The sequence below is a fragment of the Denticeps clupeoides genome, chromosome 3 (assembly GCF_900700375.1).
Source record: "Denticeps clupeoides chromosome 3, fDenClu1.1, whole genome shotgun sequence".
In the NCBI taxonomy this organism is placed as follows: domain Eukaryota; kingdom Metazoa; phylum Chordata; class Actinopteri; order Clupeiformes; family Denticipitidae; genus Denticeps; species Denticeps clupeoides.
In genome coordinates, this window is record NC_041709.1 from 14,844,330 (window position 1) to 14,855,186 (window position 10,857).

Here is a 10,857-nt window from a genome sequence, read left to right on the forward strand (position 1 = left end):
GATGTGATTTTGGTACACAAAATGAGCAATTGCTTCTTTGAACAAAATAACATTAGGATTGTATTGCTTTTGTGGACTAAATGGAACTGTCTGTGAACAAATCACAACAAAGTGTAAGTTGATTCGATTGTTATAAAATTATTTTTGTGCGGCAGAATACATTTTGTGCACAAAAATAAGGGCCTGACACAAGTACCCCCCCATGAGAGACTCCACAGTATTTCATTTTTTAGTAGAAATAGATTATTATATAACCTGCTTGAGTGATATGTCATTAACCTATAGAATAATAAATAAATACATGCAAAATGTGTAAAAGCTCAGTGCCACCTCAAGCGCCACTTCTTTTTCCAGTGGGTGTCCACTGGATGAATGTGCAGACGAACACTGGGATGGGAGTCAGACTGCAAATAGAATGAACATTTGTTATCTCCTGGCTTTGATTTTACAGCTAATTTTATATTGGACCGGACATCGTAAAATGGTTCTGGGCTCCCGAACCACCCACTACTTCATAAAAAAGACATATCTTTATACATGTGGTGCTTTTTATAACCACAAACAAGAAAATAAGTGTGAAAAAGATCCCAGAATATATTCAAGGGAACGTTTAGAAGCTGTTAAAATACAGTTTTAAGCATTTCAAGAATTTAATTTTGAATAGCATAGGACCAAGTGTTTTGGGGATGGGCGTCTTGGACACAATTTGTAATGACATAAATGCACACTTATGTGTGTCATGATGGCACTGCCAGCCCCCTCAGTCACCTGGTTACCTGTTCAGCATTTCCTGTTAACTAATTCCAAATTTTGTGATTTTCATGTTGTAAAAAACAAACCCCACTTACTACCATTGTGTCCCTGACACAAGACACTTGGGGACAGTCCCTGTAACTACTGATTTTAAGTCTCTCTGAATAAGAGCATATGATAAAAGCCATAAATGTGTGTAACGTGTGTATGTGTGTAAACAGAGGCCATTTGAGATGGCATTATTTGAATTATCTGATCAGCTAAGAGTAAAATCCCAACACTACGTTCTGTGCAGCAATGCTCACATATACAACATTAATACATGGCTGGATGGATGAAGACCTTCAGATTTGCACATGGAACTCATGCAACCCATGCAAGGCATGGAGCCGTTCAGGCTTATGTGAGTTCAGACCCAAAAGCAGAATTTCTAACTTAACCTCAGTTTATACAGATTATACATAAAATTCATTACTCGAGCAGCATAGCGTTGCTTTAATTAGTTCTTTAGTTCTCATAGTTTCATTTTTTTAAATGTTACCATGTAAAGTGAAGTGATTGTCACTTCAGCAGAGTGAAATTTGTCCTCTGCATTTAACCCATCACCCTGAGTGAGCAGCCAGGACAGGTGCCCGGGGAGCAGTGTGTGGGGACGGTGCTTTACTCAGATTCAAACCGGCAACCTTCTGATTACGGGACCGCTTCCTGAACTAGGCCACCTGAAATGTACAAATAAGAGCAAATCGGTTAAGCTGATAACTTTGTTGTAGCTGCTCACAATAGGTAAAAAAGATATATAAAGAGTATAAAAGAGTATAGAGTAAAGGAAAAACAAAGATTTGTTTTAATATAATATAATATATGTTTAATATAATATAATTCTCTTGTTGTGTTACATCACAATGCATGAACATAAAACTGAATAAACCAACGTCTCCAACTCCAGCAGGACACTGTGGGATCCAGAGATACAGCCTCATGATCTGCATTCCACATAATCACATTTGGTTTTTACTAATCTGCTCACAAACAGAAGGAGGGCTCCTGCAGGAAAGATAAAAAAAACATTCAAAGATTTCCCCTGATTTTCTGCATTATCTGACACTTTCTATCCATGGTTTCTGCCCATAAGCCACCAGACACGTTCTGACACACAAGTACAGGACACTGTACTGTAAGTAAGGGTAGTAATGATGCATTGTTATCTGCTTATGACAAAAAACCTGAAACTTGAACTTGGTTCAAGTAAGGGAATGAGAATTTGCTGCGGGGAGCTCATTGGCAAGCCAGGCCTTTATTAATTGCCTTTATTATTTGAAAACCCAGAAGATGTCACTTATCTGACGTTAGAAATGCTCCTGCCTACACTAACATAGCGCTACCACGTCAGTGCAATGTGTGAGTAATATCTACTCAGTGGTCCTTCTTTGGTCCGAATCTTTTTATCAGGGAGAATGGTAGTGGGAGGCTGACTGAGTCACACACACTTCCAAAAGCCGACCCGGTGTGTTTCTTTGATTCAATTGCATAATGAAAACTGTGCCCCTCTTGAAAGGTCTTCAGTGGAGGTGACCTTATCGTGTGATCTCATCAACATTCAAATGGAATATTCTCAAGCCGTGGACCCATTGAATAGTCGTTGAATGCCATGACCTGCATTCAATGGTCAACAGAAGGATGCTTTTGAATGTGGGCAGGTGTCGATGGCATAATGTCAAATGATACAGGATTTCCAATGCAGATGGGCCGACATGAATACATTTACGTTTGGAATGTTGTCAAAGTGGGAAGTGGTGGCCTAGCGGGTAAAGAAACAGACCTATAATTGCAAGGTTGTGGGTTCAAACTGCCAAGGTGCCACTGAGGTACCACTGAGCAAAGCACCATTCCCACACACTGCTCCACGGGCGCCTGTCATGGATGCCTACTGCTTAACAAGGTTAAAAGCAGAGGACACATTTCGTTGTTTCACCGAGTGCTTTACTGCAGTGTATAACTGTGAAGTCTGTTTTAGAACTTCACATGACTTTAAAACAATTGACTTTAAAAGCATTGAGGCAAAAATGATAATGGTCAAGGAGACATCTTTCAATTTTCCATGGTGCAGATCTGCTCATTGTAGGTTATTTTATGTTGTTCTAGGTGTAGATAGGAGTCAGCATGGCCAACATACTGACTTGACAAAATCATTCCAGGACCTGCAGCTTTTTGATGACACTGGAGTTCATCTGAAAGTAGCTGCATGCTGCGACCCTGTGTCCGTGAAATGGATAAGCTGATTCAGACGGATTAATGGACAGATGAATAGATACAGTGGATAATGGTGTTTAATGATTCAATGCGTTTATATTTCTCTATTGCCATTTGAAATTATTAGGAATAATTCTAGGTAGAGGTAGCTTTCTTTTTTTAACATAATACTGCATCTTGAAGGTTCAATGATAATGCTAATGATGCAGCATAGCTTCTGGTTCCTGTTTACCCCTATGCTTTGGTTTACCCCTATGAAGCAGAGGGATTGAAAGAAAATATAATTATTAAAAATGGAAAGAGAAAATTAAAGTGAAGTGATTGTCATTGTGAAACACTGCAGCCCAGCACATGGTGACACAATAAAATGTGTCCTCAGCATTGGACCATGACCCTTGGTGAGCAGTGGGCATCCATGACAGGCGCCCGGGGAGCAGTGTGTGGGGACAGTGCTTTGCTCAAGAGGACCTTAGTGACACCTTGGCGGTTCAGGAATTCAAACCAAAAACCTTCTGATTATGGGTGTGTTTCTTTACTCGCTTGGCCACCACTGCCCCACGTTTAATATTTATTAGCCCTTTAAAATACAAACTCAGATGCTAGTTCTACAATCATGTACATTTAAACTCAGTGAGCAGTTAATTACCATCCTCTTTTTCATAGCATCAATTAATGCTTAAATGGCTGGGCTGGGAACATCTGATTTGTGTTATTAGCAAGGATAGGATACAGAACCCCTGGATATAGAACCCCTGATGAGATGGACACCAGTGATTGCTCACACATACACCCGCACACACACACAGTGTTGTGTGTCCTCTTACACATCCTGTGAGCCAATGATCCAGACATCAGTAACAGAGCACATTAGAATTATTTTTATCTCATGGATCTCATATGGAATGAAGATTGTCTCGAGGCTGGGTGGTTGGAGGATGGGTTGATGGATCATGCTGAGTGGCCGGTCCAGCAGCCTGATGCTTGATGGGGGGTGAGGCAGCATCACAGTCCACCAGCAGTGGGGAATGGATGGAAGACGCTGTGGCTGTGCTAGTCCAACTGAAAGCTGGAGTAGCGCAAGATGAACATGATCTTGAGGTTCTCTTGTGCCAGTCTGTGTCACTTTAATTTAGCCATGACAATGGGAGATTGTTGGCAATCTAGTAATGGATCATACTTGCATCCTGGGAACTGGAAATTACAAGAGCAATAAACAGGAATTAACCTGCTTTTCTATAGATGCATTCACACCTGCGTCTTTTAAATGTGTGTGTGTTTGTGGAAATGCTTCCATTGAAAAAGGCTTTGATCTATAATGCATAAATAACACCACGACGGCGGACTACAGACAGCTGTGCATTGACAGTAATGTTAAAGCAGTTATATTATATGGATTATTATAAATACATTGTACCAAATTTGTGAAGAATTTAAAAATAGTTATTCCTTCTCCTATTCAGTTCAATGAGGCTGTTATTGTCACTCATACGGTCATAACTCATAAGCAGACAATAGAATTTTATATTGGTTTATTTTGGTGGCAAATATTTAACAATGAACAATTAAATAGGCCACACTGCTGTCCTGTGCAAGGAGTAATGAAAAGAATATAACACATGCAGCAGAAGTCAACGTCATGAGCAAGAAAATCTATTTTTCAATCCCTTCCTCATTGTGGCATTTGTTCTTTATTCTTTCCTGCCAGACTCATTTAAGATCAATCACTATGATCAATTCAAATGTCAAGTGGAGCCCTTATTAAAGGAGTCTTATTAAAGGAAATCTGCTACACATCAGACGTATTTAAAATCAATACAAGATTCATTTTAGGGTTCTGTTTTTTATTCTGTTTTACAGAAAATGTAATATTCTCTGTATATCTAACCTGTAACAAGTTGTTGTTCGGGTTTGCCTGTGCAGTTCCCCAGAAAAGGGCCAGGGCATCATCTCCTTCACCACACCGTGGGCAATTTATCATCACAAAATTCACATAACATACGTAGAACATGCCAGACCATCATAGATACAGGCAATAAAATAATAGAAGAACAAGGACAACTATGCAAAAAGTTACAACATCAGCACCAACTGAAGACATGCTGCTTTGACCTTTAGGACCATGGGCTGCTCTTCCTACCACCACTTTTCTTTTGTTGGTTTGATTTGATCTCACACCTCTACACAACCGCATTTCAAATGAAACCTTCTTCCCTAATGCACTGAGCGCACCTCCTCACTCAGAGAGCGCCGGGGGAGAAACGTCACTGATGTGAAGATGCTTCTGGAAGGCCAGACGCGCATAGCAGCGGAGGAAACAATTAAATCCTAATATCCGTCACCAGCGGCTGTGGGAGCACAGGTTTTTTGTTGGCCGCTGCCAACGTGTGTCACAGCGGCAGCGTAGGATGGCTGAGCCAATTACAGACAGAGCCGATCTGCTCTTATTCACATCCTGTGAAAGCAGGTGATCCTGCTTTATTTATTTGTAAAGAACCAGCGAACAACATGGCTCCTGAGTAAAGAGACAAAACACCTTAAACGCCTCTCTGATGGAAACGTAACTCTGGGACTGCAGAGGAAAATCAGAGCCCTCAGATGGCATGACTTGTTTCTGTCGTAACAAGTCCCTGGTGCCTGCAGCTCAGAACTAAGAGAGTGTAAATGGGAGAGAGTCAGGCAGGAAGAGGGGTATTGTTATAAAAAAGAGAGAAAGAATGAAAGAAAGAGAGTGGCACTCAGCAGCGAACCTCTCGACTCCCAGAGGAATATCATCCCCACCTTGACGCTTTGTATTCCAGATATGCATGTGTTGCTCTCCACAAAGCCTAAACCTGTCCAGACCCTGCGCCCTCCGTCCAAATGCATATTTATGAGCTCCACTTCAGTGCCTGACATGTTTGTGATGTTGTGAAGCATCATTAGTGGCCTGTTTGGATCAGACCTTGTGCGGTGAAGAGCTTGGGCCTGGCAGCATGCTGCTGCTTTGTTGCCCATGGGTGTGACATGCTTTCAAGGGTTGGCTGAGCCCCATAATAACATTTTAATGAATCTTAACTGGGCTTAATAAAGGGCAAGTAGTGATCAGCAAACAGTCTGATGTGCGGTGGGAAAGTGATGTGTGATTTTAAACTCTCGCTGCTGTATACAGTTTGATGATATTTGTTATCGAGCTCAATTGATTTGACAATTCTTCAATTCTGTCAAATGCCACCCCTCTGCTCAGTGCAGTAATATCTAATTACATCCTGTGGGAACGTAAAGCGGCATCTTAAAACATCACATATGTGAAATGTCAGGTTTCCAATCACACGTTTGAAATATAAAACTGACTCCAGCGGAGATGTAAGATAACTGGGTTTGGAGGAAGCAAACCTTTTTAGCAATAAGAAAACTATACTAGAGGTCATCTCAACTGCCAGAAGGCTGCTTGCTTATAAAATAATGATTATAAAAAAGTATTTTTTTCTCTTTTCACAACTCCCACACACACACACACACACACACACACACAATAAAGGCCTCATGTTAGACCATGTCCTCATTAAAAACCCAGCAGGTTCACAGTAAATGAGGACGCAGCAGACAAAGGTCAGCCACGCACCCGCATTAAGAATTTTCACTTGGTCTATATTCAGCAGGTTGATCCAAAAGACCCATCTCTAAGGACAAAGAGTTATATAAAAAGCATGACTCCGTAAACTTGTTTTGCATTAACTTTGCATATATTTGACAATCTATTACCAGGTTTTAGAAACTGAGAAATTAAATTAGTTCATAAAAACTTTAAATCAATTAGAAAAAAAACAACCTGACAGTTTCCCAAGCTGCCCCAATTTCACCAATTATCAAACTCATCAAACCCATAATTACTTCTTGCCTCAAATCTCAAGTATATTTACAGCATAATTAGCAGAATCACATTTAAATCCATTGAACAGGGCCTTTCTAAAACGATACCATAGGAAACACTGCCACCTACAGGTCACAATCTCATTATGAGTCAGGGCATCTCTTCATGCAACCTTTTCATGACCGATTTTTCCCACTGTTCTTGATTTCCTGTATATATCACAGATAAACTATATTTCAATTCAAATTGAATATCTTGTCAGCAATACACAGGTGCTGTGCCTGAGACCAAAATGATTGTCTGCAAAGCCTTTCAATCATAAAATGCAAACTGCATCAAAAGCAATCACTGGGTTTGTTCATTGTAACATTCTGTTGCACTGCAACACAGGATGTGTAGTTTGTATGTTATTGCCACTTCATATCACTGGCTCAATAAAAAAAAAGACATATAACATGATTTTGCAGGCCAGATATAATAGAACACTGGGCCAGATGTGGCCAGTGAGCCTTGAGTTTGACACATTTGATGTTGATGTCATGAGGGAAGGAAGATCACCTCCAACACGGTAAAGTGGTGCACTTGGTCAGCAGTAAAGTTTCACACTGTGTTTCATCAGACCAGACACATATGGGGATGGACAGAGGTCAGCATAGCTATGCAGCCACTTTCACTTCCGGGCCTCACAGGCACATCCTGCACTATCAGCCATTTTGGAAATCCCATTCGCCCAGTTTAATAATTTTGTCCCCCGTAATAATCACTTAGATCAGGGTTTTGTGTTGTTTAGGCCCCTGAGGAGGGTTACATATATGGTGGCATTAAAGAAACTTAAATTATTTGAAGAAATGTTTTATGAGCAGGTTTTTAATTTGTCATTTCCCTTGGCAACAAAAAAACGTGATTCCAGCTATTTAAAGTGCAGGTGCACAATCCGTGTACGTGTAAGAGTCAGGTTTCTTTACCACGTCACAGGGCTGAATGCCAGCGAAGGCCAACTGAGTCCGTATCTTGGCTGGAATCTCGCATTGCTTGGCTGGGTCGCTTTCTCTGAGTCTCCTTAACGGCCCCAGCAGAAACGACACACCCCCACCCCCACAGTCTCCTGCGGCTGCCTGCATATGAATCATAGTCGAGCATCAGCTTCACGCCAGGGGAACGTTAGTCACTTGCCGGGGCGTTGGCCGCTCTCGCCAGAGCCAACAATGCCAGTCTGCTGCCACAATCTGAATCACCACATTAGAATCGAAGGGGTAGTAAAAGGACCTCCAGATAGATGACCTGACCAGCCGTTTCTGTTCCTGCTTAACCGTCCAGCTCTGAGCCGTTCACATTTCCACCTTTTATCCAGAGTGTCTTACAATCAGTAGTTAGAGGGACAGTCGCCCTCTGGAGACACTCAGGGTTAAGTGTCTTGCTCAGGGACACAATGGTAGTAAGTGGGATTTGAACCTGTGCCTTCTGGCTCATAGGCAAGTGTGTTACTCACTAGGCCACTACCACCCTGTTCCGAGGCGTTAAATATCCAGAGTGGTATTAGTTGATTTTATTTACCAAAAATTCTCAATTTTCTGATGTACACAAATCGTGTTGTTTGTACAAATAGTGTACAAACAAGTGTTTTTTTTTTATGACAGGCCTTCACAGGCCACCACTAGAGGGCGCCCGGAGATTCTTAAATGATTTCATCTCATCACCTCAGCAGCAACTAGTGGTTGGGAATAAATCACACCAATGTGATTCAGCTGTTGAAGAATTTTTCGAAACACCCAAACCCACGAAGACTAAGATCAACACGTGAAAGCAGCAATCATATATTAAATAACGATTACTATCTGGGAATAGTATCACCTCATCTGACCAACACTCTGCTAAGGTGACTCTTTTTTTTCGCGCTTATTTAGTTGAATATTTCACAATGTTATGAACCAACACAGCCAAAGCACATACCTGGTTCCTGTGGTGTGTGAGGGAACTTTTGTAATAGAACACGCCTTGCACGTAATTGCAATTAAAGCTTGCGACATGCAGCGTGCAGATGATGCAGGCGCTCCTGTAGGGATGGGAGCTTGCGTCGGAACCCTTTTCAGCCATTAAGCACATCCTGTGACACGTTTGTCAGAAAGCAGAATCTGTGCATAATGCTTACTCAGTGCATTTATAAATGTGTGTGGAAAATAATACTGTTGAGCTAATTGAAAAACAAATGCATGCAAATCCAACGTCATGCAATATTCTGCATATGTAAAGAGTTCTTCCCTGACTGTACAAGCATTTCTCACGGTGACATAATTTAAGTAACCAAATAACTTCTGGTGAAGAACCTGTTGGGTATGCTGCGCTGACATGATTAGTGTTTCTGTAAAAGCAGGTAACAGCAGAGTTTCAGGGCCTTTCCCAGACTCACCAACATACTTTTAAAGATGCATGAATCAGATAGAAAAACTCCCATTATTAGGCACATACGAAACATAACAAGGAGACAAAAATTCACTGGATAAACACAAATGAACTGGATTCCTTGGATCCTGTGTGATATGCGAAAATACAGTAATGATTTGTAAGAACTCTGCGACAGGAGAAGTAAAAGCATGATGGGGCATGTAGGCTGGCTCAACGTGCGTATAGCGCATACTGTCTGTGTACACTGGGTTGTGAAGGAAACATTTATAGTCCCACTACACTGCAGGCGTTGCCACTGGAAATGTAGAAGTTGACAAACCGGGCGTAAAAAACACATTTACTCTCCCATCTCAGGAGCTGTCAGTCAAGGCTGGCCTCCATGAGAAGAAGACCTTCCCAAGCCTGTATATGACTGACTCATCAATCTTTCAAACAATGTTTCATCTGTTCTTCCCTTTCTAACTAGAGACCGGCAGCACTCCTTGACCCCTTCGGAATAATCCAGGCATCTTACATATTTTAGATGGCGATGGATCGCGCATGTATGCCAAGCCTGGTTTCGAACACCCTGGATGGTGCCACTACTATTAAAGATGTTTTCCCTCCACTTTCACTCCAATAAAGGCCCTCAGTGTCAAAGGGAGACCATAAAGTTGACGGGCTCCGAGCAGCTGGAGACGGGGGAGCCGAGGCATCGCAGTCGACCCGGGGAAGAGGCTCGTTTTTCCAGACGCGGCCAAGTCGAAGGGCCCATCGGCCGGTGAGCGCGCGGGCTGGGTTTTTTTTAGGTGAGGTGTGGGAATAAAGAACTCATCGCAGAAATATTCCGCTTGCGGCTTCAAACCCCAAAAAAGCTCCCTTCGGCGTTTGGAGTCACGTGCGAGTTCCCCGACCGTCAAACCTTCTGCCACATTTTGTCTGATGGCTCCGTATGAAATCCTAATAAACAAACAAGCTGCATCCCTCGCATCCGTCTGCCAGATGTCACGTGACTCAGCGGGATCCACAGAGGCCTGTTTACCACCACGGTGACCTGTCACGGGCCGTTCGCCTCCGTTGCTGTGCCCCAGACACGATTGAAACCTGCTGGCGAGCCGAGGGCCAGCGTGTGCGCCGACAGGCATGAGCGTGGCGTCCGCCCCCAGGCCGCCCCGGCGTGACACTGCGCAGATCGGTACCGCGCCGTGCCAGAGGTATTCGAGTGAAGCCGTGCCCTGGGCCTGCGGTCTGAATGCTTCTCTAATGCTCTGTGAAAAAAGGGGGCAGCGCGTTAACCGGATGACAATCCTGGCTGCGCTTTAGGAATTTTCACTCTCATGGACATGGATGAAAACCATGTTTCTTGTTTTTTATCCCGAACAGCATTTTACCTGTAAAAAAGTTATTAGTAGCGTATCGTTCTAATTAGCTCTGCACATTTCATTTTTAGTTTTAATGCCGTAATATGCTCCCACTTACGCACGCACTGTTATTTTGTTTTTAAATGCAGCTATGAACAGCTTCATAAAAACGTTGTGGGTGCGCTGTTGCAGATTCACGTCGGTGCACGCGGAGAAGTGGCCATTTTCAGCCATGGCCATGACATCACGAGAGAGCGCAAC